The 25,707-nt window shown below is 42.5% G+C and overlaps 2 long non-coding RNA genes across 5 annotated transcripts in view; one reads left to right on the forward strand and one right to left on the reverse strand.

The window, feature by feature from the left end:
- Window positions 1-3,506: 3,506 nt before the first annotated feature.
- Window positions 3,507-25,707, reverse strand: part of LOC149123280 (uncharacterized) — a 264,057-nt gene continuing 241,856 nt past the window's right edge. Inside the window, exon 2 of the long non-coding RNA XR_016217722.1 lies at window positions 3,507-4,056. This is a non-coding gene — a long non-coding RNA (uncharacterized LOC149123280). The remainder of the gene's footprint in view (window positions 4,057-25,707) is intronic.
- Window positions 14,439-25,707, forward strand: part of LOC127489224 (uncharacterized) — a 37,548-nt gene continuing 26,279 nt past the window's right edge. For 2 of the 4 annotated variants that reach the window (XR_016217718.1, XR_016217719.1), the window contains exons 1-2: window positions 14,439-14,637; window positions 19,678-19,879. This is a non-coding gene — a long non-coding RNA (uncharacterized LOC127489224). Of the gene's footprint in view, window positions 14,638-19,677; window positions 19,880-19,912; window positions 20,029-24,760; window positions 24,944-25,707 lie in introns of those variants that run through there. The other 2 variants (XR_016217720.1, XR_016217721.1) reach the window with 2 other exon arrangements.

The following is a 25,707-nucleotide window of genomic DNA, read 5'->3' on the forward strand; positions in this document are numbered from 1 at the left end:
CATCCAATAGTGGGAATGCTTTATAATTTGTTAGCTCCATTTTTAATTTTATTTGAGACACCTCCATAGTGTTCTCCATAGTGGATGTACTAATTTACTTTCTATAAACAATTTATATGTTCCCTTTTCTCCAATGCTGGTTCAATATTTATGTTTTTTTTACTTTTTTATAATAGCTACTTTTACATACATGTGATCATAACCATTGTGGTCTTGATAGCAGTGCTGAGACCCTTTTAAATGCCTGTTGGCTGCTTATGGAAAAACTGATCCGATCCTTTGCCAATTTTTTATTACAATATTTCCTTTTGAATTGTGTCTATTCTTTATATTAATCCTTTAATCAGCTATGATTTGCCAGTATTTTCTCTCATTCCTTGCTTTCACTTTTCAGCTTTTCCTTTAGTATGTAGAACTTTATTTTTTTGCAGTCCTACTTCCTTATTTTTGCTTTTGTCACCTGTACATTTGCAGTCATACCTAAATCATTATAAAAGTCTGGCAAAGCCACAGTTTTAGATGTTGGTGATTTGAATCAGTGGATGAGAATGTCCTCTCTTTCTCTCTCCTTCTCTCTCTCCCCCCCCCCTCTGTTTCTCTGTGTGTCTCTTTTTCTTTGAAACTAATTAATTGAGAAATTCTTTAAAAACTTCATGGAGTAATTGGTACCAAATCAGAGCTAGATGATAGTGAGTTCCTTGTGTTACATAGCATATGGGTGACTATAGTCCACTGTGGGGAGCCATTGCACCGCGCCCTAAAGATGGCGCCGGCTCCTTTCTCCCGGAAGGACTGGCGAGAAATAAACAACTCCTAATAAGGAGATGGCTGAGCTCCCTTCCGGCTTCCGTATTGCTGTACCTATCAATCCTTGCCACTTGGCTGCTTTTGATTGGTGTGCTGATGGCTATAAGAGGGATGGGAGAGGGAAGGAGGCGGAAGAAGAAGCTTGTTCAAGGTTCCTGAATAAACTGCTTGAAGAAGAGTTCGGGTTGCGTCTTCCTTGCTGGTCGAGGGACGCGACAACTGGTGGCCCGTACGGGGAACCATCTCAAACGCGAACTCAGAACTTCCTGCAGTCAGGGCAGCGCTGGTAAGTCCCCCAGGAAAATAAGGTGGGGATCCGCGATAAGAGCGGGCAGTCCTGCGACAATAGCGGGAGGATAGCTCTGCGATTAAAGCAGAGGAAGTTCTGTGACAAAAGCAGAAGGAGCTCTGACCCGTGGCCAGGGAAAGAGTACAATATTTGACGGTGGGTAATTCACAGTCCCATCCAATTTTTCTGGCGCTGAATGCACTGCTTTGAGAAAACGGTTTGAAACTTAAGCCTAGTACATTGCATAGGTTTTTACGTAACTGCGATACCATTGCACCCTGGTATGGGGTTTCGGGAAGCCTTACTATCCCTTCATGGGACAAACTAGGCAGGGATTTGGATTTTGCATTCGAACAGGGTAATCTTGAAGGGGGAGTGAGACCAATATGGAAGTTAGTGTGAGCATGCCTCGAGGATGAGCAGTGTAGTGAAGCTATTCTGAGCGGTCAAGCTGCCTTGGAGGAGCTTCAGGAAGAGCGCTCCGAGAGAGCTGCCAGTGAAAAAGGGAAAACTTTGAAGGAGAGTCAGAAAAGAACTAGGAAAAAACTGTACCCCAATCTTTCCGAGTTGCGCAGCCCCTCCTTAGTAAGTAGTACAAGTGCAGAAAGTAGCTCAGAAAGCAGCAGTGAGTCTGAAGAGTGTGGCGATAACAAAGAGTCTGGTATAAAGCAAGTACGGGAATTGAATCGGCAAATGAGGATTTCCAAAAATTACAGCTGCTGAGCCATTACCAGTTGTTGTCAGATTCCTTATATGTGGTGAATGCATTAAAGATATTGGAAACCACAGGACCGATTAAACCTTCTAGCCCAATTGTATCCCTAATGTCAGGTGATTGCTCATTGTCTGGATGCATGGGCCGCCTTGGGGAGACCCCAGGTGCTAAAAACTGATAATGGCCCGGCCTATACATCTCAAACCTTTACCACCTTTTGCCAAAAAATGGAGGTTCAACTTGTCCATGGATTGCCGTACAATCCTCAGGGCCAGGGCATAATTGAGCGAGCACACCGCACACTGAAAGAATATCTTTTAAAACAAAAAGGGAGACGCGACAGGCCAGGAGAAAGAGAGAGGAAAAATTCCACAGCTATCTTGACCTAGAGAAAAGTCTTAATTCGATAACCCTTTCCAACTTGATGGGTTTTTCTCTTTACAGTTAATAAAAACTTAAGCAATGGGCTCATACGCTGATAATTCTTTTCTGTGCTGCTGTAGCTAACCTATCTAATGAGAGTTTTCATGTGTCTTGAAGGTTTTGCATTTTTCTATTGCCAGTATGAGTCTTGATTGGAAAAACTGCACCATGAAGCTGTTTACGTTATATCTTTAATGTTTGAGTGAGTACCTAACTTTGATCAGATCTAGTCCACAGCCTTGGTTAAACGTACTAATTTTTGACTAAAATGGTTTGACTCTCTGATAGTTTAAATTCTAAACCGAGTCTTTCAACTTTGGGGCTTCCAGTCGGATCCCTGGAACTCTCAAAGGATGGGACTCTAAATTTGTTAAAGTAACAGCTGTTTGAGTCAATTCAAATTATAAAAAGTGTATTAAAATGTAGTAAATGATGTCAAATCTATGTTGTATTCATGTTTTTGCTTTTCAGCTAAAGTAGTCTTACAAAAATGAGAGTAAATTCTGTGTATACAAGCCTTTATGTTGTTAACTCAAGTAAGCCAATACAGATTGGTTCAGAAAATTGGGTTAATGCAAACGCCCTTTGGTTCACTTGCTCAGTTTTACATTTACATGTCTTTGATATGCTTTAAACTTGTTTCTCTTAAGGATGAAGATCTTTTCAAAGTTGTAAATATGCACTAGTGACTGTTGCTGCCCAAGTGGTGTTATCCTTATGTTACTTAAAAGCATGGAAATGTAATTTTGACTTTTAATTCAGATAATGGTGTGGTATTCATTAATAGCTCAGTGTTTTAAGTTATCCAGGCATCGGTGCTAAGTAAAATATGGAAAATGTATTATGTGTACTTTTAACATCTTAAATTTGATAAGAGAGACTTTTAAGTTTGCCAGCATGTATTCTCATAGGTTGTCCATACATGATAATTCAAGACTGTAAAAGTAACTACAGGTATAAAGTTTCAGAAGGTGTGAGCAAGTCATGAAAAGTTGTAAAAAGTTTATGATTTTAAAACATTGTTTACAGAGTTTTCTATAAGTTAAATGTTAATGCCAAAATTACACTAACCTAAAGTTGAAGTCTGATCTTCTGTTATAACAATGGGATTTTTTAAAAATGTGTACTAATGTTAGTAATTATCTGGAAATGGTCTCAATTGTAAATCTTAAAATCTGTTGTTGCAAAAACTGTAACGTCTCTTTTTAACAGTGTCTGCTTAATCAGTTACTCTGCCATTTCTAAAGTTAGGTCGTGTAAGCTCTTTTTAACTCTGTTAAATAGTTCTGAGTTATGTGATAATTTCATGTGCTAACTCTTATGTTCAAGGTTTTTGTATTTCTGGTTTACCTAAAAATTCATGTTCTGCCAAGTAAATGTGTACTCTACTGTCTGTTAAGTTATGATTGATAAAAAGTATTAAGTCTTAAAAAGTTATGTTAAATATTATTATGATCAGATGTGGTCTAAAAGTGTTAAAATCTCCCTGACTATATGTTAAGGAATTCTATTTTGACCAGATACTCTAAGTTCTCTTGGCACCTTTAACAGACTTTCTGAAAATCAAAGTTCTAAATTCTCTGGACTTTTGATACCTCCAGAGGGCCCCTGGAGATGTCAAAAGATATATCTCTCATCTTGCAGAGATAATAACCAATTGGGGTGTTTAGATTAAAAGTGGTGCCAAGATGTGAAATGATGCTAAACTTCAGCTAAAAACGTGTTTCTTTCTAGCTGCTCCAGTCTCTGGCTCAGAAGCCAGATCCTTTAAAGAAAGACTGACAAAGTCTAAGAAGCATCCCATGGTCATGATTTGCATCACCTCAATGCCCAGACCTTACCAGTAAGATACGGAATCACCCAGGAACAGGCAAGGCAAATTGTAAAATCCTGCCCTTCCTGTGTCACATTTCTCCCGGTCCCTCATTATGGTGTAAATCCTAGAGGTTTTATGCCTAATCAGCTTTGGCAGATGGATGTTACCCATTTCCCTGAATTTTGTAAACTAAAATACATACATGTCTCTTTAGATACATGTTCAGGTTTTGTTTTTGCCACCCCGCAATGCGGCGAGGCTGCCAAACATGTCATCTCTCATTGCCTTCAGGCCTTTGCTGTTCTAGGAACCCCTATACAGATAAAAACTAATAATGGCCCAGCGTATACTTCCAACTCTTTTAAGCACTTCTGTACTAACTTCCACATCTCTCATCACCAGGATTCCTTATAATCCCCAGGGACAAGGTATTGTGGAATGAGCAAATGCCACATTAAAAAAATATTTACAAAAAATAAAAAAGGGGGAATACGGGACCATGGCATATTCCCCACAAAAATGGCTATCACATGCTCTTTTCATTTTAAATTTTCTAATACTGGATAATCAAGGGAAAACTGCAGCTGATCGTCACTGGCATCCTGAAACCAAAAGACAACAAGTCTATGTGAAGTGGAAAGACCCTCTAACTGCTCAATGGTATGGACCTGACCCTGTTTTAATATGGGGACGTGGACATGTTTCTATATTCTCGATGGTTACCTGAGCGACTGGTGTGGCAAACAGACAATGTCACAAAGCAGCCCCTCGATCTTCATTATAACATTGCTGATTGGGATCGTTACTGCAGCCGTTATAACTGCCATTTCCATTGCAGCTGTGGGCACTACAACAGCTGCTATAGCGCTCACAGGGACAGTTCAAACTGCTAATACCCTGAATAATTTGACGGCCTCCGTGGCTGCTGCTTTGGATACTCAGACATCCTTAAATGTACATATAAAGGGAGGCTTGATGATTGTTAATCAGCGTGTGGATTTGGTACAGGAGCAGGTGGATACTCTCTGGCAGCTTGCTCAGCTAGGATGTGAGTGGAAATTTTCAGGGTTGTGTGTGACCTCTGTTCAGTACGATAACATGACTCAGGCAGCAAATTACTCTAAACAGTTGTCTCAGATGCTCTTGCAGAATTGGTCCGCAGAATTTGACTACACCTTGAAGCAACTGTGCCTTGCCGTGGTCACCATCAACTCCACATGTGTGGATGTCTCCTTCACATCTGGATTGTCATCCTGGATCCGCACAGCCGTCTCCAACCTGAAGGAGTGGGCGGGACTTGGAGCTTTGACGGGGTTGCTGTTACTTGTTGTGTTATTTTGCCTGTGGTGTTTGTGCAGGATGAGGACAGCTCATCGGCGGGAATTGGCCATGATAGCTCAAGCCTTTTATGCCCTTGAGGCTGGACAATCACCGCAAGCATGGCTGGCCTTCCTTGAATGCTAGGCATGGGTGCAGGGTGCGAGGCAAAGCACTGCAGAGAGAACGAGCCATTACGTTCTCTGGAAGGCAAGTCTGTCTGCATGTGGGTTGGCATCCCAGATCCCACCCCCGCGAAAAGGATGCTGTTCCAGGTGGATGCCTGGCAGTGGGGGACAGACCCCTACCTTCTCCTGTAATCCTTAGATGCCTGGTTCTAAAACAAAAAGGGGGAACTGTGGGGAGCCATTGCACGGCGTCCTAAAGATGGCGCCGACTCCTTTCTCCCGGAAGGACTGGCGAGAAATAAACAACTCCTAATAAGGAGATGGCTGAGCTCCCTTCTGGCTTCCGTATTGCTGTACCTATCAATCCTTGCCACTTGGCTGCTTTTGATTGGTGTGCTGATGGCTATAAGAGGGATGGGAGAGGGAAGGAGGGGGAAGAAGAAGCTTGTTCAAGGTTCCTGAATAAACTGCTTGAAGAAGAGTTCGGGTTGCGTCTTCCTTGCTGGTCGAGGGACACGACAGTCCACTGTAAGCTATCCCATATTTTAGGAACAAATAGAGGAAAGGTGCTCCAAGGCCCTGAAGTATAATGTCAGAGAAGGGAAAATGTTGTTTACTCCAATTTATTCAGTACACATTGTATGCATGAATTAAAATCTCTCACTGCAGTCCATAGGTATGCATAATTATTGTCAACAAAATAAACTCAAAACATCGTTCTTGGTGTGTAACATTAAGGGGTGTTAAAATACTTAAATTAGTATCACAACTAAAATTCTGATCTTTGAAAGCAGTTTATTCATACAAACATAATCTAGAAATATGTGAATTGGCATTTTTTAAAGATTGATTTTATTTATTTGAAAGAGTTACAGAGAGAGGTAGAGACAGAGAGAGAGAGGTCTTCCATCCACTGGTTCACTCTTCAAATGGTCACAATGGACCAGCACAGGCATTAATCTAAACCTATCTCCAGAGATTGACCTTTCCTGAGCATGTCATAATGGGAAATGGGATGTTTGAGTATATGGGGATGGCTTTGCATTTCTTCCCTTTCTTTGTCTTTTGAATTGCATTATTTTGTGATCTATAATTTGATTGTCAAATTGTATAGCAGTATAAAAGATATACTAAACATTGCTTTCTTTACATATCAGTATTTGGGTTGCTTTCACATTTGGTTTCATAAATATTGCTTCAGTATTCATGTGCCTGTGGATTGTGTCTCTCTTAGTGGCATGCCTGGCAGAGAAACTGCTGAAGCAATAAATAATCCCATGTAGAAATTGCTTGGAAACTGCCAAATTATTTTTAGAGTGGCTGCAATATTTTACTGGAAATGTATGAGGGTTCCCTGTTCTCCACATCCATGTCAACATTCATCTATAGTGAATCAGAGTCATTTGACTTAATAAGAAGTGTTATTTCCCTAAGGTTTTGATTTACATTTCCACAATGATTTATATTAAGTATAGTTTTTTAAAAGATTTATTTTATTTATTTGAAAGACGGAGTTACAGAGAGAGGTAGAGACAGAGAGAGAGGTCCTCCATCCACTGGTTTACTCCCCAGATGGCTGGAACAGCCAGAGCTGTGTTGACGCAAAGCCAGGAGCCAGGAGCTTCTTCTGGGTCTCCCACATGGATGTAGGGACCCAAGGACTTGAGCCATCTTGCACTGCTATCCCAGGCCATAACAGAGGGCAGGATAGGTAGTAGAGCAGCCAGGACTAGAACCGGCACCCATATGGGATGCTGGCACTTCAGGCAGGGCTTTAACCCACTGCACCACAGCACTGGGCCCAGAAGAATATACTTTTGCAGTATTAAAATCGCTTACTGAAATCAATGCTTCATTTAAAAATTGTATGTTTTTTTTTGTAATTTTTCAGTATAAAATTCAAGTTTTGTGGGGCTAGCGCCATAGCTCACTTGGTTAATCCTCCACCTGTGGCACTGGCATCCCATATGAGTGCCAGGTTTTAATCCCAGTTGCTCCTCTTCCAGTCCAGCTCTCTGCTGTGGCCTGGGAAGGCAGTGGAGGATGGCCCAAGAGCTTGGGCCCTGCACCTGCATGGGAGGCCAGGAGGAAGCACCTGGCTCCTGGATTCATATCGGCATAGCTCTGGCCGTAGTAGCCATTTGGGGGCAGAGCCAACATAAAGAAGACCTTTTTCAGCCGGCACTGTGGCTCAATAGGCTAATCCTCCACCTTGCGGCACCGCACACTGTGTTCTAGTCCCGGTTGGGGTGCCGGATTCTGTACCAGTTGCCCCTCTTCCAGGCCAGCTCTCTGCTGTGGCCAGGGAGTACAGTGGAGGATGGCCCAAGTCCTTGGGCCCTGCACCCCTATGGGAGACCAGGAAAAGCACCTGGTCTTGGCTTCGGATCAGTGCGATTTAAGTTTAATCAAGTTTTTTTTTTTTTCTTAAATTTCTTGTGGTATTTTCACTCTTTGATGCTACCTTGAATGTTATTGTTAATTATACTTTTAGAATGTTCATCACTGTTAAACAGAAATATAATTGATACTTATATCTTTATATTCCGCAAAAATACTGAGTTTTACTGTATTTTTGGAGTGGGATTTTAGTGACTTCCTCAGAATATATGTTACATATAAGACTATGTGTTCAATATTACAAGTCAATTTTGCTCTTTTGTTTGCAATCTGGAGCTTTATTCTTTTGCTTTGTTCATATTTTTGGTAGAATCATCCACTACACTGTTGAATAGAAGTGTTAAAAGTAGCAGTCTTATTCCCATTTTACAAGAGTTTATTGTAAATTTCCCATAGGTGCCCTTTCTGTGGTGGAAGTTTGCCTCAGTTAACAGTTTATTTGGGGTTTTAATCATAAATTGAATTTAGTCAATTTTTTTCTTTATTGATGAGGTATTCAAATCTTGATTTTCTGATTATTACATTAAATATTTACACTTAATATTTTTATTTTTTAATTTGAGAGGCAGAGAGAGCTAGAACCCCTATAATCTGGTTCACTCTGCATATGTCTGCAATGACAGGTCTGGACTGGAAACCAAATCCTGGCCTCCAATGTGGGTGACAGGGTCCCAGTTACATGTTCCATTCCCACAGCCTCCCATATTTTCCATTGGCAGGCAGCTGGTTTCAGAAGCCAGAGGTGAGAGTTGAACATAAACACTGTAGTATGCAATGCAGATATTTTACCCAGACTCTCAACTGAGACCGAATCTGTGCCTGTATGTCTGGTTTTGTTCAAATATACACTATTTAGATTACTTTTGCTTTTGAATTAAGAGAATGTGAGGCCTTTAACTTTGATCTTATGTTCAAGAATATTTGGGTATTTAAATACTTTGACATTCCATATTAATTTTCTGTATAGTTTTTTAAATTTTTGACTAAAAATAACTATTGGGGTATTATGAAGAATGATATGAATCTGTAGATCACTAGGAACATTGATTTATTATATATATTTTATAATCCATGAACAGAGTGTATTTATATACATTTATTTGTGTGATCTTTAATTCATTTCAGTAATCTTTTATAGTTTTCAATGTTTAGGTATTTTATTTCCTTGGTTAAGTTTATTCCTAAGTATTTCATTACCTTTGGTGCTTTTGAAATTGAATTGTTCTCTTGATTGCTTTAATTTATTTATTTTTAATTTTTTATTTATATAAGGTGAACAAATTTCATGTGTTTCATATATTCAGATTTAGGAACAAATTGATACTTCCTATCCTACCCTCTCCTGCTCAGGCTCCCAACCTTCTTCCCTCCATTATGATTTTACTTTTAATTTTTACAAGACATACTTTCAGTTTATGTTATAATCATGTTTGACCCTCCACAAAGTGAAGGATTCAAGAAATAGAATGTAGAAGAAAACCACTGTTCCTTGAGAGTAAAGAAAATGTTATAAACAATAATCTCAAAATGCAAATTTTGCTCCTACACATTACATCTTTTATACTCTGTATATTAGTAATATATATCAAGGAAAACATACAATATTTGTATTTTTTGAGACTCACTTATTTCACCAAGCATGATGGATTCCAGTTGCATCCATTTTATTGCAAAAGACAGAATTTCATTCTTTTTTGTGGCTGAGTAGTATTCCATAGTGCATAGATACCATATTTTTTTATCCAGTCATTACTTGATTGGCATCTGGGTTGATTCCATATCTTAGTTATTATGAATTGAGCTGTAATAAACATGGACATACAGGTAGCTTTAATATGCCAATTTAACTTCTTTTGGGTACATTCACAGTGTGGGATGGCTAGGTCATATTGTAGATATACTGTCAGATTTCAGAAGAATCGCTATACTGCCTCTAGTAAAGGTTGCACTAGTTTACATTCCCACTAAAAGTGTACTAGGGAACTTTTCCCCCTACATCCTCACCAGCAGTCATTGCTTCATATTTTTTGTATGAGAGCCATTCTAACTCTGGTAAGGTGTAACCTCATTGTGGTTTTTATTTGCATTTCCTGGCCAACAGCCAAGAGTTTCTTCTGGGTCTCCCACAAGGGTGCAGGGGCCCAAGGACTTGTGCCACTTCTACTGTTATCCCAGGCGATAGCAGAGAGCCGGATCAGAAGTGGAGCAGCCAGGACTTGAACTGGCACTCATATGGGATGCCAGCACTTCAAGTCAGAGCTTTAACCTGCTGTGCCACAGATCGGTGCAGCTTCGGCCATTGCAGCCATCTGGGGAGTGATCCATCAGATGGAAGATCTCTCTGTGTCTGCCTCTCTCTAACTTTGTCTTTCAAATAAATAAAATAAAGCTTAAAAAAAAGAATAACTAAAAAAACCTGTATGGTTATCTCAATAGATGCAGAAACCATTTGATAAAATACAACACTCTCTCAGGATGAATAAACAAACAGTTTTCATTCTTCTATTTGTTATTGTGATGTGTCACATTTGTTAATTTGCATATGTTGAACCATTCCTGCATACCAGGGATACCACTTGGCCCAAGTGAACAATCATATTTTGTTCATCTGTGATACTGGTTTATAATTCTCTTTGTTGTATGTTTTTCTGGTTTTGGAATTAAGGTTATGCTGGTCTCATAGAAGCAGTGTGGGAGAATTTCCTCCATCTCAGTTGTTTGAAATAGATTGAGAGGAATTGGAATTCATTTTTTTGTAAAAGCTTGGTAGAGCTCAGCATGTTACCATCCAGTCCTGGGCTTTTTCTATGTGGGGAGGGTCTTTATTTCTTATTCAGTCTCCATCTTGGTTATTGTTTTGTTTAGGTTTTCAGTGTCTTCATGCATCAATGTTTGGTAGTTTGTGCTGTCTATGAATCAATCCATTTCTTCTAAATTTCCCTATTTGTTGGCATATAGCTTTTTTCATAATTTCTGATGAATTTTATTTCTGTGGTATCTAACATTTCCTTTTTATTTCTGAATTTATTAATATGTGTCTTCTCCACTCTTTTTTTTTTAATTATTTAGGTCTGTGGTGCATTAATTTTAATTTTTTCAAAAATAATTGCTCTTCATTTCACTGATCTTTTGTTTCTTTTTTGTTTCAATTTTATTTCTTCTTTAATTTTAAGAATTTCTTTCCTCATACTAACTTGTGATTTGGTTTATTGTTTTTCTAGGTTTTGAATGGATTGTTAGATCATTTGTTTGATCCTTTTCCAATTTTGAGGTAAGCACTAATTGCTATAAACTTAACTCTCAGAATTGCTTTTGCTGTATATCATAAGTTTTGATATGTATTTTGTCATTTTCGCTTCTTTCCTGTAATTTTTTATTTACTTTTTGATTTTTTCTATGACCCACAGTTCATTCAGGAGCAGACTGTTCAGACTCCATGTGCTTGCATGCTTTCTAGAGTTTCTTATGTTCTTAATTTTCAGATTCATTCCATTGTGGTCAGAAAAGATACATGGTATGATTTCATTTTCTTTTAATTTGCTGAGATTTGCTTTATGGCCTAACATATGATCTGTCCTAGAAGGAGTTCCATGCACTGGTGATAAGAATGTGTATTCTGCAACTATGGGATGAAATGTTCTGTATATGTCAATTCTGTCACTTTGGTCCATAGTGTAGATTAGTTGTCTTCTTTGATTTTTCTTAGTCTAGTTGTCCTGTGTATTGATGTAACTGTGATATTGCTGTCACCCATTACTATTGGATTGAAGTCAATGTTTCTGTTAAGATCCATTAACCTTGGTTTTTAAATAATCAGGCATTGGGGCTGGAACTGTGGCAAAGCAGGTTAAGCATTCCATATGGGCACTGGTTTGAGACCTCACTGTTCCACTTCTGATCCAGCTCTCTGCTGTGGCCTGGGAAAGCAGTAGAAGGTGGCTAAAGTCCTTGGGCCCCTGCATCCATGTGGGAGACCCAGAAGAAGCTCCTGCCTCCTGGCTTCTGATTGGCTCAGCTCTGGCCACTGGCCATTTGAAGAGTGAACCAGCAAATTAAAGAACTCTCTCTCTCTCTCTCTCTCTCTCTGTAGCTCTGCTTTTCAAATAAATAAATGAATCATAAAAAAATGAAAAGCAATCATGCACCTGGCATTGGGTACATATACATTTAACATAGTTTTATCTTTCTGTTGGATTGATTCCTTCATTAATACAAAATGCCTTTCTTTGTCTTGTTTAATAGTTTTTGCTTTAAAGTCTGTTTTGCATGATATTATCATGGCTAATATTTCTCTTTTTTACTTTTTGTTATCATGGAATATCATTTTCCATCCTTTAACTTTCAAAGTCTGTATGTATCTTTGTAGCCGAGATGTGTTTATTACAGGCAGTAAAAAATGGATCTTGTGTTTTAATACATTGAGCTAGTCTGTATCTTTTTTTTTTTTTAGATTTATCCCTCCACTTGAAAGTCAGAGTTACACAGAGAGAGAAGGAGAGGCAGAGAGAGAGAGGTCTTCCATCTGCTGGTTCACTCCCCAATTGGCTACAATGGCTGGAGCTGTGCCAATCCAAACCCAGGGGCCAGGAGCTTCTTCAGGTCTTCCTCATGAGTGCAGGGGCCCAAGGATTTGGGCCATCTTCTACTGCTTTCTCAGGCCATAGCAGAGAACTGGATTGGAAGTGGAGCAGCAGGGACTTGAACCAGTGCCCATATGGGATGCTGGCACTGCAGGCAGCAGCTTTACCTACTACACCACAGTGCTGGCCCCTTGATTTATTTTATTGTTTTTCTTTTGGGAACTTCATGGTTTTATGATTGAGTTAATCTTACTCCTTATTGTGATGCATGCTCACCACTTATCTAGACCGTATATATAATTACTAACAGTTTTCACTGGGCACAACTAGTTTACAAAAGTCTCACACACTAACATGACATGCAAGAAGTTGTAGCTCATACTGATTATTAATACAGACTGAGTTTCACCTGAATATCAAAAGAAGCTGTTAGTTTCTCCAGACTCCTTCACTCTGTATTTTGCTGTCACTTGCTGCTATTCAGGGGTATTAGATTGTGGCCTGTATATTCCTGCTATTTTTCTGTGCCTCCGCGGTTCCCCCAACCTCCCTTGGGCCGGGACAAGGTGCAGCCCCAGGAACCCTGTGCCACCTGGCTGGCCCATGGAGGCCCCACCCACGGGCAGGGCAGCAAGCTCCATAGGCCCACGGCCACACCCGACCCTGCAGCCTGCCTGCATGGCCAGAGGCACAGAGATGGGAGGGCTTCCCCGGCCAAGCCAAGGTTGGCACAGCGCACCCCCAAAGCCTCCTTTGGCACTTCCCGGGAGGATGGACCTGGCTGCTCCTCAGCTGGCTGGCTCCCTCCCTCTGGTCGGGCATTGCAAACCCAGACCCACTTCTGGTCCCTGTATTCCTAGCTCGAGAATGCGCTGTCTAGGATTCCCAGCACCTGTGGCCTGTATGCCCCCCCTCTTGGCCATTAGTAGAAGCCAGGTGGCCTCATGGCCTAACCACTGGTGTGAAGCTCCACTCTCATTCTAATGGGATTCACTGCTCCTGCTTCCCTGCCTGCCCTCCAGCTAAGTTTTAAAAGGAGCTGTTCCTGAACATGTGCTTCTCTGCTCTGTCTTGCTTCCTTCTCTCCTTTCCCCTTTCCTCTCAGCTGTTCTCATCTTCTGTCTCTAGCTCTCTCCTCTCTCCCTCTTTCTCTCCATCTCCTGGCCTCTATCTCTCACATTCTCCTTCTCCTTGTTTTCCTTCTTTGCTTCTCCCCTCTGGCCTGCTGCGTTTTAGTCAATAAATCCTTTCCCTTACTCCAGTGTTTGGTGTGTTTTGTGGTGACCTTACAATAAGGGAATCTCCACGAGAAGGAGACCTGAAAAATGGATGGAGTTTTTTAACTGCAATTTGGATGAGCAGAATAATCACAGCTAACAATCAATCAGAGGCTGGGGACAAAATCCTGTCTAGTTTGCTCTTGTAAAACAAAAATCCAGCTGAATAGTAGGATAGGCACATTCTTTCTATTCTCATGATAAAACTAGAAGCTCAGAAGGGTGGGATCATTGCTTCCTGGATATTCTCATGATAAAGCTAGAAACTGCTAATAGACAGGTCCTGGGGAGAAGCAAGCATCTTGTCCACTCTTACAAGGACTCCCCATTAGGTCATCTAGTCCTTACACCAGCACCCCCTGCCTTAGAACCTCTTTATAAACCCCCAATCACCCTCCTCCAACAGCATGGTAGTCCTAATGAAAGCACCCTACATTCCCCTCATCTTGTGAGTAATATTTGCAGAAGATTTTCAGAAGCCTACAGAAAAAAAGGAGATGATTTGGAAGGGCAGGCTTTTGACCCAGCTGACAGAGAACCCTCCCCCCAACTGAGGCAGAATGCACCTCCCACCTGACACCCTGGACTCCCCTGACTGGCTGGTGGGAGCTTCCTCAGAACAAAGTCTGAAAATCTGCATAATTATCAATTGAATAGACTCATTGTTTTATTTCAAGCCTGGTGCTCCAATTACCCCTGTCCCTTTAAACATCCTCTGTGCTGCACAGTTTGGTAGCAAAAGGCTTCTTTGGTTTGAGAGGACTTTCTTTCCCAAGACTGTAGCTGCCTTCTGGAAATACACCCTTTCCTCTGGCCAGCACTCAGCTATGGCGAATTGAAGCGGTGAGCATCAAGAGCCAGATTATGTGTCTGGAAACAACATTGGTGAGCTAGCCCAGAAGTCTGCAATGTATTGTTGTTGTTTTTTAAAGATTTTATTTATTTATTGGAAAGTCAGAGTTACACAGAGAGGAGAGGCAGAGAGAGAGAGGCCTTCCATCCAATGATTCACTCCTCAATTGGCCATAATAGCTGGAGCTGCATCCATCTGAAGCCAGGAGCCAGGAGCTTCTTCGGGGTCTCCCACACAGGTTAGGGGCCCAAGGACTTGGGCCATCTTCTACTGCTTTCCCAGGACATTGCACTGAGCTGGATGGGAAGAGAAGCAGCCGGGACTAGAACTGGTGCCCATATGGGATGCCAGCGCTTCAGGCCAGGGCTTTAACCCACTGAGCCACAGCACTGGCCCCTGGAATGTATTTTTCAAGTGGCTTAACCCTTTCACATTAGTAAGGAGGGCAATGGTCACTTGTACCTCCACCCCAGAGCTGCTCTTGAGCTAATATTTTAGCTGGGACTCTGGGGACATCCAGCAGCTTCTGAGAGCACTTTCTCTCTGGGACTTTCTTTTATCTTCCTGCTGTGCATTAGCTACCTTGCAGGGAGTCCATGGCTCCCCTTTGTGTCTGGAGTCAACAGCTCAGAGACTGGGTAAGTTGAACCAGGGGCATACCTGCAATTTCTGCCTCTGCTCTTTGGGCTCATGGCATTTGGAACTGGTTTAGGTCATTTTTTGTGATACTGGTGTGTGGGAGACAGATTCTAAGATTTTTACTTCAGCCTCCCTGTGAGGAAATTTGAATATTTTTTGGAAGAGTACTCATTTGATTGTTTGTATGAGGATTTCTTCCTCTTTGGTGAAATATGAGTGGTTCAATTTAATTTCCATCCAAAATCACCTTGAGTTGCATCGTGGCTGATTGGGCAAGATATAGTCAGGATCTTATGACTAAGAAAAAAATGGTGTTCTATTGCAATATTGCATGGCCTGCATATGCGTTAAATTTAAGAGAAGGTGGTTGTTAAGTGCAATTTTTAAATGTTTATTTTATTTGAAAAGCAGAATTACAGAGAGGCAGAGGCGGGGGGGAGGGTGTCCTGTTAGGAAAAGAGTCACAGAATAGAGAGGAGGCAGTGTACCAATTTATATCCAGACTGAATTTATTCAGAGAAAATAAATCTGTAGAGATGGGTAACCAACTGCCACTGTCAATGTGCCCATGATGGAACACCTGACAGAAGGCCCTGACCCCCAGGGAAGGTGGGGGATGGGGGTGAGGTAGGGGGCAGCAAGCAGAGCGGAATTCCTGGAACTGGTCTTTCAGGTGGCTGTAAGGGGTGGAGTATGAAGACAATAGAGTGTGAGACCCAATTCAGTTTTTTTTTTTTTTAATTTATTTATTTACTTGAAAGAGTTACACAGAGAGGGAGAGAGAAGACTTCCATCCTCTGGTTAACTCCCCAGATGGCCACAATGGCCAGAGAGGTACATCGATCCGAAGCCAGGAGCCAGGAGCTTCTTCTGGGTCTCCCACATGGATGCAAGGGGCCCAAGGACTTGGGCCATCTTCCATTGCTTTCCCAGGCAATAGAAGAGAGCTGCATTAGAAATGGAGCAGCCAGTGAAGTAGGCAGGCATACAGGTTAAAATTGATCAGATTTATGAACTGGAAGACCACGCCTTCACCACCCTGCTGTGTGACCTCATCCCCCTACCTGGCCACACCTGGATGCCCACCAGCCAATCAGGTTAATTAACCACTCTCCTTTGGAAGTGGGTTAAAAGCCGGGCCACCCCTTGGCACAGCCAGCTTTTTTTCCCTGGCCTCTTGCTAGGAAGGGGGATTGCTGTAGCCCCACACCTCCAGGGCACATGGCCTTTGGGCCATGTGCTCTAGGCTTCCTGGCCTAGATGCTCATCCACATGGCTGGTTCCTGGTGCTTGGTATGAACCCCTATTTACCTCTCTCTTAAATAAAGCTCTCACTCTCCTATGTATTTTTCTCACTAAATAAAAGCTTAAAATGTACCATGCTGCCTCATTTATCTGTGCTGGTATTTAGAATTCTCCTCTAAATATTAGGCAAGAACCCTCTTGGGCTTATTAATATTGGGGATTTAGTAATAAGCCCGTGGTGAAATCGTAAGGCACCCAAAATTCCAGTAGCACATGTGGCACCCTAGATAGCATTTCTAGGGAACTTTAAGGGGCCACATTTTAGTGTAAAATTTAGGGGGTCTTCTCCAATTTCACCAGAACTCAAACTGGTGCCCATATGAGATTCTTGCACTGCAGGCAGCGGCTTTACCTGCTATGCCACAGCCACAGCGCAGGCCCTCCAATTGTGTTTCAAGGACAAAGAATACATTCCAATGTTTATCTCTTTTGGGCAATGCAGGAGAATGGCTGCCCAAGCTTCAGCTCTACCTCTGAAGGGTTAAAAAGTTAAAAGCCGCTCCCCCCCACCTCCTCTGGTGAACTTTCCTGACCTCGTTAGACTTGCTCTGCATAGCCATTCTCTATAAAGTTAATTAGTCAGTAAATTACCCCAATGTGAGCCTAACCTTAGTTTCACCTAAGTAAGATAGAAGAAGTCACCGTATATCTCTTTGCCTCCTGGAACCCTGACCCCACCATATGGCCCTTATCGCCATTCAGCTGCATTCCTAGGTATCATCAAGGCAGTTCCTGCAACCTTGTTGTGTTTGTTGTGTGGCCCTCCCTTTTGGCAATAGGAGGCTTTTTGATACTCCCTGTATAGGCCATATAGTTCTCTGAGGTCTAATCAGGCCCTTACTCCATATCCTGTACTCCCTGTATTCATAAATCAACTGGTTGTAAAATCACTTAACTTGTATCAGTTGTTTACTCTATACCTCTGTCTGATCTATGCAATGATTGATTTTCTTTGTTTAAACGTGCATAAAAACCCCAACCCAAGACTATTTGGGGCCGCTCGCCTGTACTGGGACGGGGGCCCCGACATGTCGGATCATCAATAAACCTTACCCTTTGTTAATTGCATGAGAGAAAGTCTCTTGGAGTGTTTTTGGGGTGGCAAGAGCAGTCCAACTCTAACACCTCAACCCAGTAGTAGAGCAGAGACCTTGGGGCTCCCTGATCTCTTAAACATCTATTGTATGGGTCAGCGCCATGGCTCACTTGATTAATCCTCCACCTGCAGCACCAGCATCCCATATGGGCACCGAGTTCTAGTCCCGGGTGTTCCTCTTCCAGTCCAACTCTTCTGTGGCCCAGGAAGGCAGTAGAGGATGGCCCAAGTGCTTAGGAACCTGCACCCACATGGGAGACCAGGAGGAAGCACCTGGCTCCTGGCTTCGGATCCACACAGCGCTGTCCATAGTGGCCATTTGGGGGGTGAACCAATGGAAGGAAGACCTTTTTCTCTGTCTCTCTCTCTCACCATCTGTCAAATAAATTTTAAAAATTTAAAAAAATCTATTGTAAATTTCCAGATGCCTCTGATAAAATTGACTATGAGGAACAAGAGTTAATAATGCAATAAAAGATGTTTCTCTAACAGAGTGCCTACTGAATCTGAAATGAAGATATAATTATGTTTATGTATGTTAGTGTCCAGTACCATCACTGGGACTAGAGTTGCTTTCCGAGTTAAATGCTGAAGTAAATTTTTCAGGTTTCCACTGAGGAACAATAGGGTTAACTGAGGTTACCAATAGAGGAAATAATTATATTCAGTTGATTGGAGCTTTTAAAAAGGAATTTTAACCACACTAAAGCCATCCTCCTTCCCTTTTCCTTTTCACATTTTATATAGCAAAAACCAATTACTGATACTGTATATTGCCTGAATTACTCTGGTGAATAGTAGCATTTGTATAATGGTGGACTTTTGCCCCAGCTAACAAAGAAGCCTTCACCCAACTGATGCTGAGCCCCCTGGTTAAGAGGCCTCATCAGAAAAAAAGCTTGGGCATTTACATATTGTCAATTAAGGTGACTCATTGTTTTATTTACCTCCCCCTGAAGCTACCCTTGTCCTTTAAGAAACCCTTTAGCAGTTATGGCCTGGGATAGCAGTAGAAGATGGCCCAAGTCCTTGGGCTCCTGCACCCAAGTGGGAGACCCAGAATAATCTCTGGCTCCTGGCCTCAGATTGACACAGCTCTGGCCATCACAGCCAATTGGGGAGTGAACCTTTGGATGAAAGACCTCTCTCTCTACCTCTCATTCTCTGTGTAACTCTGACTTTCAAATAAATAAATAAATCTTTTAAAAATTAACCCTTTAACAGAGATAGAACATTTTATATCAAGAGCTCTCTCTCTCTGGGGCTGTACTGTGGCATATAGAGCTGGACCTCCACCTGTAGTACCACCATCCCATGTGGGTACCATTTCATGTCCCTGTTGATCCTCTCTGGCTCTGGATCTCTGCTTTGTGGCCTGGGAATGTGGTGGGAGATGCCCAGGGGGCTTGGGACCCAGTACCCGTGTGGGGATATGGGGGAGGCCCTTGCTCCTGGCTTTGGATCAGACCAGCCCTGGCCATTGTGGCCATTTTGGGGGTGGTCTTGCTGGTGGAGGACCTTTCTCTCTGGCTCTCCCACTCTCTGTGGCTCTGTCTCTCAAATGAATAAATAAAATCTTAAAAAAAGAGAGATATTTCTTTCCCCAAGATGCCAGCTTGTAGAAATAAGCTCTTTCCTCTTATCAACATTCATATCTGTACAATTGGCTACCCACATGGTGAGCCATAGGGCCTGATTAAAAGATTTAAAAAGAATTGCAGAGATTTCTATATTTTTCTGTGCCATAATGTATGCTATGCATTATATGTGTGTACTGTTGTATGTGTAAAAGTTGGTTATGCTTATTTGTGTGATTTAAAATCACAACGTAATTTTCACCTAAGCACAAACAATAGATGAAAAGATGATGCAATGTTCATTGCTTCCTATGAAGTCCAATTTAAAGTTGTTCTTTGGGAAGATCATGACTTAAGAGATAAGCCATACTTATCTAATATTTCTCAGGCACTGTAAGTATAATTGCCAAAAAATGAATTGGTGGTCTTTGCTGTGGCACCTTGTGCATCATCAGGTCCCTGCAACCTAAGGGATGTCTCCCTCTCCTCACCTTCCTGAGAAATGGACTCAAGTGTACACTGACTGGAGAGGGGGTAGAGAAGATAATGTAGCAGTGCTGGGTCAGAATCCACAGCAAGGTTCAAGCTGATGCTGCAAGCCTTGCTGGATTCATGGATATGTGTGAGATGGAGCAAACATCAGCATCAAGCCGACAGGTGAGCATTTCTGCCTGATCTTTGACACCACAGGGCCATCTTGCTGTTCACTACATCACAGCAGAAGCCACGTGGTGGCAGACATGAGCAGGAGGTGGTATACAAACTGAACACACACTGAAGAGAATGCCCAGTACAAGCTGTGCAAGGTGAGGAGGATGACTGTGGGTACAAAGGGAATCCTACTCCTGATGGCCCATGATGCTTGTGCCATGCGCAACCCAGATCCTCTCATCAAGGTGATCACGGGATGGATTACTGATTTGGGGCCCCTATCCAATTTGACATGAGGTAATGAACCTCAGGTTTTCCTGCCCAGGGATAAGAGCATCTCTGACTTACAGTGGCTGCAGAGAGATAAAGCAGTGTAGCAGCTAGAGAGACCAAGGGCTACTCTGCAGTAGGATGACTTTTTTTTTGAATTGCTAAGTGTAAAAGATAGAGTTTTCTAAATACATGTACTCTTGGCTTCTTAAAATATATAGAAGGCATTGGGCCTTTTGGTAAATGTTTTCATAAGTTGTTAACATATAACTGTTCAAAGTTACCTGCTAAGTTTTCACTAAACAGTAAGTTACCAAGGATAAGAAATAATTTTTTAAGATTTATTTATTTTAATATTTGCAAAGCAGAATAACAGAGAGAGGGAGATTAGAAGGAGAGAGGGAGAGAGAGAGAGAGAGAGAGAGAGGTCCTCCATCCACTGGTTCACTCTCCAGATGGCTGCAATGGCTGGACCTTGCAGATATCAAGCCAGAAGCCAGGAGTCTCCTTCCACTCACCCACATGGGTGCAGGGGCTAAAGGATTCTGGACCACCTTCCACTGCTTTCCTAGGTCATTAGCAGGGAGCTGGATTGGAATGGAGCAACCAGGACTTGAACCAGTGCCCTTATGGGATGCCAGCACTCCAGCACTGCAGGTGGAGGCTTAACCTACTATGCCACAGCACCAGCCCCAATAAGAAATAATTCTAAGTCAACATCCCAAAGTTTAGAATTTTTGAAAGATTTATTTATGTATTTGAAAGGCTGAGTGAGAGAGACAGAGGCAGACATCTTCCATCTACTGGTTCATCCCCAGATGTCTGTAATAATCAAGCACTGGGCCAGACTGAAGGCAGGAGCCTGGAGCTCCATTCAGGTCTCCTACATCAGTAGCAGGGGCCTAAACACTTGTGCCATTTTCCTCTGCTTTTCCCAGGCCATTAGCAGGGAGCTTGATCTGAGGTAGAGCAGCTGCGAGATGAACCAGTGCCCATATGGGATGCCAGCATCACAGGTGGTGGCCTTACCCATACATCACAACACTGGCCCTGACATTAAAAATTTTCAAAGTGGGGGGCAGAATCATCGGTTAAATGCAGTCTATCATACCTGCATCCCATAAGAGTGCTTTTTTGAGTCCAAGCTGCTGCACTTCTAATCCAGCACCCTGCTAATATATATGCCTGGGATAGCAGAAGATGGCCCAAGTGCTGGGACCCCTGCCACACATGTGGGAGAACCACATGGACTTCCCTGGCTTCTGGCTTCAATCTGTCCCAGCTCTGGCTGTTGTAGATGGATGGGGAGTGAACCAGATAGACAATCTCTTTCTCATTGGCTTTATTTTCTGGAATTCTGTCTTTCAAATAAATAAAACTAGGATTTAGTCCCCTATGTTAAATCAGTAAAGTTTTTTTTAGAAAATATAAATATTAATGATAAATATTTGCTAGAGGTATTTAATATTTGATTTTAAAGTCTAATAACTTTCTAAAAAAAGATTTATTTATCTGAAAGGCAGAGATACAAAGTGAGAAAGAGGAAAAAAAAGAGATCTTCCATCCAATGACTCACTACCCAAATGGCCTCAATGGGTGGGGGTTGGGTCAGGCAGGAGCCAGTAAGCAGGAGCTAGGAGCGCCTGCTGAGTCTCCCACACAGGTGCAGGGACTCAAGTATTAGGCCACCTTCCTCTGCTTTTCCCAGGTGCATTAGCAGAGAGCTGGATCAGAAGTAGAGCAGCTGGGACTCAACTGAGCCAGAGTCCACATGAGATGCTGGCACTGAGGAGGAGGCTTAACCTTCTACACCACAGTGCCTAAAATTTTGAGAGAGAGAGAGAGAGAGAGAGAGGCAGAGTGAAATGTCTTCCATCCACAGGTTCACTCCCCAAATGGCCGTAATGGCTGGAGCTGAGCCAATCCAAGAGGAGCCAGGAGCTTCTTGTGGGTCCCCCATTCTCAAGCACATCTTGTACTGCTTTCCTAGGATTAGCCTACTACGCTCCAGTGCCTGGCCCCTCTAATAACATTTTCAACCGTCTTCTTAACTGCAGCTTCTTACAATTTCCATTTGATTGACTCCTTTCCAACAACTAGCCATCTCTTATAAGCTATTTTCTCCTCCTTTATTGTTTAGTTATGGCCTGTCATGAGAAATGCTTGTCTTTACAGCTGACATTGTGGCATAGCAGGTTAAGATGCTGCCTGTGATGGCAGCAACCCATATGGGCACTGGTTTGATTCCTCGTGGCCCACTTCTGATTCATCTCCTAGCTAATGCACCTGGGAAAGCAGGAGAGGATGGCCCAAGTCCTTGGGACCCTGCACCCATGTGGGAGACCTGGATGAGTCTCCTGGCAGTGGCTTCTGTCTGGCCCAATTCTGGTTGTAGTGGCCATTTGGCTAATGAACTAGCCAATGGAAGATCTCTCTCTCTCTCTGTAACTCTACCTTGGAAATAAATTAATCTTAAAAAAGAGAAATATTTATCTCAGGAGACTGGGGATCATAAGGGTACTTGATTCTTTACACCTAATTTTTTAAAAAGCTTCATTTATTTATTTGAAAGTCAGAGTCACACAGAGAGAGGAGAGGCAGGAAGAGAGAGAGACACATCTTCCATCTGCTGGTTCACTCCCCAGATGGCCACAACAGCCAGAGCTGTGCTGATGTGAAGCCAGGAGCCAGGAGCTTCTTCCAGGTCTCCCAAGGGAGTGAAGGGACCCAAGGTCTTGGGCCATCTTCTAATGCTTTCCCAGGCCATAGCAGAGAGCTGGATAGGAAGTGGAGCAGCTGGGACTCAAACCAGTGCCCTTATGAGACGCTGGCAGTGCGGGCAGTAGCTTGACCTGCTGTGCCACAGTGCCAACCCCTACACCTAATTTCTTTAAGCTTTCTTTTTATTTGGAAGGCAGAGTTTACAGAGAGAGGGAGAGACAGAGATCTTTGGTCTACTGCTTCACACCCCAAATGGCCACAATGGCTGAACTTGAGCCACAATGGCCAGAAATCAGGAGCTTCTTCTCGGTCTCCCACCTCACTGTCAGGGGCCCAAGGACTTGGCCATTTTTCATTGGTTTCTTAGGCACATTAGCAGGGAAGTGTATCAGAAATGGAATAGTCCAGGACTACAATCAGTGCACATGTGGAAGCCTGTGTCACAGGTGGTGGCTTTTACACACCACACCACATCACTGGCCCCTACACATGATTTTTCTAGATGTATTTAAATTGTTCTATGGGATTTTTTTTCTGCTTGTGTTTCTAAGGTGTATTATTTTATTTTATTTATTTATTTATTTGAAATGCAGAGTTACAGAGAGGCAGAGAGAGAGAGAGAGGTCTTCCATCTGATAGTTCACTCCCCAGATGACCACAATGGCCAAAGCTGCACTGAGCTGCAGCCAGGAGCTTCTTTTGGGTCACCCACAGGGATACAGGGGCCTAAGGACTTGGGCCATCCTCTTCTGCTTTCCCAGGCCATAGCAGAGAGCTGGATCAGAAGTGGAGCATCCAGGACTTAAACTGACACCCATATGGGATCTCAGCACTGCAGGTGGCGGTTTTACTTGCTAAGCCACAGTGCTGGCCACTGGTGTATTCTTTTCTAAGTTTTCTCATTCTTTTATAATGCTGAATTTATATATACTTGAGAGAGAATGAGAAGTAGATGGAAATATATAGAGACCTTTTTTAAAAAAAAAAAGATTTTATTTATTTATTTGATGGGCATAGTTACCGGGAGAGGAGAGACATAAATTTTTTATCCACTGGTTCAGTCTCCAAATGGCCAAAACAGTTGGAGATGGGCTGAACCCAAGCTAGGAGCCAGGAGCTTCCTCTGGGTCTCCCAGGTGGGTTTAAGGGCCCAAGGACTTGAGCTATCTTCCACTGCTTTCCCAGGACAAAAACAGAGAGCTGGATCAGAAGAGGAGAAGCTGGGACTAGAACCGGTGCCCATATGGGATGCTGGCGCTTCAGGCCAAGGCATTAACCTGCTGTGCCACACGCTGGCCCCTTTTTTCTGTATTTGTGTTAAGCACTATGTATTAAAAATTCCATAGATATAACCCATGGACTTGCAGTGCTATCTATCTATGAGCACCATCTACTGCAGCTAATGGTCTTTTAATGGCTTTCTCAGTTAACCAATGACCCAGCTTCTTCAAGGCTTCCACATTTAAGCTGTGCATCAGCTGTCATTTTGACCTCAGGCTGATAGAATGGTGTCTACTGATGGTCATTGTGGCTGGATGAGAAAGGGCAGTGATTTTTTTGTGATTGTATCAAATGTGACAAAATTTTCTTCCACTGTATCTGGAAGGAGTCATGTGGCCTTGCCTGCATTTTTCAGTATGGGAATGGGGGTATAAGATCCTCTCACAGGAAACAACACTGAAGATGAGTGGTCCCAGGTCATCACATGCTGGAATGTCTCTTCTCCCACAAATATCTTTTTTTTTAAATTTATTTGACAGAGTTATAGGCAGTGAGAGGGAGAGACAGAGAGAAAGGTCTTCCTTCTGTTGGTTCACTCCCCAAATGGCCCCCACGGCCGGCACTATGCCAATGTGAAGCCAGGAGCCAGGTGCTTCCTCTTGGTCTCCCATGCAGGTGCAGGGGCCCAAGCACTTGGGCCACAGCAGAGAGCTGGACTGGAAGAGGAGCAACCAGAACTAGAACCCAGTGCCCATATGGAATGCTGGCACTGCAGGTAGAGGATTAACCAAATGAGCCGCGGCACCAGCTATCTGACAGGTATCTTGACATTTTTTCATAACCAGAGACCACAATGTCCCATGTTTCCATCATTTTACACTCAAATCCAGAATCTAAAATAATGCCAGGAACCCATGTTATCTCCAGATGTAGCTACCCTTGATCCATAGACCTGTTAACAGAGGAAACAAGTTATGTGCCTTCTGTGTACCCCATGTAGAGGGTGAGAGCATGAGTAAGATAACCAGAATAACTTTTCAGTTTTTCAGATTGCTTTATGATCTGAAAAAAGTAGGAGTCTGAAAGGGCAGGGGATCATCATAGCAATTTGTCTATCATGGAGGCAGGAATAGGGAGTGACCTAAGTTCACATGGCACACACTCTACTGAGGCCTTGATTATGCATCCTCACTGCACAAGTCCCTGCCCTCTGCAGTATCCTTCCTCTGCAATCCACATTGCAGCCTTTGGCAAAGACTCTTGGGGTTAGATTGCTTAGGTGTTGTATTTCCTATCTATCACCCTTGGCCTCTTTATGGCTTAAACCCTCAGTACTTTTTGTCAGTTGGATTGCTTCTGACAATAAAAAGTGAATTAGATATATGTTTTCATAGTTTTAGAGGGAGTCAACTTTTTGAGATGATGTTTCAATCTTTCATTTTATGATTTTTAAGCATGTTTTATATATGCTTCATTCTCCTTTCTTTTGGCCAATTTTGAGCATTTGAAAGCATTTGAGGTCTATTTAACTGTTCACATATTTAACAGTGTTTGCATGGCCATAACCTTCAGGTATCAGTTACTTTGGAGATGACAGATTGCTATCGTTTCCCAAAGGATTG

Source organism: Oryctolagus cuniculus, chromosome 12, assembly GCF_051225735.1.
Source record: "Oryctolagus cuniculus isolate XC-2025 breed Fujian yellow rabbit chromosome 12, ASM5122573v1, whole genome shotgun sequence".
Lineage (NCBI taxonomy): Eukaryota > Metazoa > Chordata > Mammalia > Lagomorpha > Leporidae > Oryctolagus > Oryctolagus cuniculus.